This window comes from Ciconia boyciana, chromosome 1 (assembly GCF_034638445.1).
Source record: "Ciconia boyciana chromosome 1, ASM3463844v1, whole genome shotgun sequence".
NCBI classification, from domain to species: Eukaryota; Metazoa; Chordata; class Aves; order Ciconiiformes; family Ciconiidae; genus Ciconia; species Ciconia boyciana.
The window spans coordinates 103,151,570-103,153,695 of NC_132934.1; positions in this window are offsets into that span (position 1 = coordinate 103,151,570).

Below are 2,126 nucleotides of genomic sequence, written 5' to 3' on the forward strand. Positions count from 1 at the left end.
TTATGACTTCTGCCTCTGATCAAAGCAGAACAAAGCACTTGGCCGCTACGCTCTTTCTGTTACTGCAGTCTCCTTGCAATCAGGGAGCTCGCCAAAGGAGAAGATACCAAGAGCCATGATACCTAGAAAAAGAGAAGGAGCTCTGACCGAGAATAGTACCCATGAGATTAGCTGTCTATCTAAAACCTAGGCAGCCTTAATGAAGCGAATAGCTGCCCTGGGTTTCTCTGTGGGTAAGAAGGGGTATGATTGCTACAGACTGGCAGCTGATGAGCTCAATCGCTTTCCCTGGGACTGCTCATCTAAGAGCAGGATTAAACCCCAAGCAAGAAATGCGGAGGTGAATTTAAAAGGCTGCAGTTTCTTTCTGGTTGTAATATGCTAATGGCAGAAATAGTTAAAAAAAAAAAAAAAAGCTTGAATTTAAAATGGAATTGAGATGGTAAACTGTACAGCTATAACAGGGTTGCCAGTAACTCTGTAATGATGCAGGATACATGATTAGACTAGGAGCAGAAAGTGCATGGGCCCATTTGACTTGCAGAGAGGTACGGTCCCTGTTTGCCTAAAACGCTGCACAGCCGTATGGGACATGCAGTGAGGGGAGGATGGATCGGTGGCTTGAGAGCTGGGACTGTGACTTGGGGAAGCAATGGATGAATGATATAGTCATGGTATTTTTTTTTTCTCTGAGTAGCATGAAAACACTTGTATGTAAACACATGGTCCTAGTGTCATCTGCATTTGCAAACTGTGCTGGTGGTCCTGTTAGAAAATGCATGGGCAGAGTACAAATGTACAGGATTTAAATCAGAGCCCGAATCACCAAACACGTGTGCTAGAAACCCTACAACGGAGACACAGAGTCCCAGTGTGACTCAATGGCAAACTCTTCTCTGCTGTTTCATACAGCATAACTTTTTTCTCTACAGAAAAGTTGTAACCTGTTCTTGTTCTGACGTTTGATTTCTCTATAGAATATTACCTGGTTAGTCATGTGAAAATAAAACTCTGATTTGTATTACGATCCAATAAGCCCAGTTCACTTCCACATCAATACATCTACTCCACCTAATCCAAGGCGGCTATACTGAAGAAAAACGGGAACATAGTGGCACATCATTTCTGATAAAAAGGATGCATTTGCTTTAAATCAAAGTAATTTAAATCAGCAAGCCAGAAATCTGCATTCAAATAAATGATTTTAATCTTCATTTGCATTTGCACTTTATTTTTTACCCTTGAAGAAAATCAGGTTTTCATTGGTGTGTAACCCTCTCGCTGTGGTTATTACGGCTAAATATAACTCCTTACACTATACCGGGGTTTGTTTTATTCTGCAGGAGGGTGTGCAGTATCTGTACAAATCTACATCACTTAGCACATGTTTACTCCCTCGGGCTCTTAATTACCAAGCGGTTTGTTTTTCTGCTGAGGGTTTGCTTCAGACTAGTTTTGTTTGGCCGCTCGGGTTTGTGAGGGCTCTGCCCTTCCAGGCTTTCGAGGAAGGACAGGCCGTGCCTCTCCCCTGCCCTGTCCCCAGAGCCGGGGCAAGCCAGGCAGCGGGAGGAAGGGGCTGGTGGTGGGTGCCATGGGCGAGCGGTGGGTGCCTCCTGGAGAAGGAGGACCCGGCGCTGGGAAGGCAAGCGCTCCCTCCGCCTCTCCTGCCGGGGCTGATGGATGCTCTCCCCGGCCCGTTTGGGCCTGGTGACATGTCCGGCGGCTGCTCCCTGTCCGGCTGCTCGGCCATGACGGCCAACACATGCAGCTTCGGCGGTCTTTTTAAAATTTTCTTTATGTAACTGAACTTGACGGACGACATCCAGCTGGGCCTGAAAGGATGGTGTGTGTGGGGGGTTAATGTCAAATATCATTGTACAGGATTATTCCCACAGGAGCATTTGACTTAGTTGCATTTTAAACTCCAACCTGAGAAGCCCCACGGGCGCCGGTGCTGCCACGACACTTAGGCTCGACGCCCGCCAGCCGCGGGAGGGCCCTTTCCTGCCCCCTCACCCGAAGCCCCTGCCCCCTCGCCGGGGACGCATCCACCACACCGGCGCTGAGAGGGGCGGCGGCGGCGGCGGCGGCGGCGGCGGCGGCGGCGGCGGCGGCGGCGGCCCCCG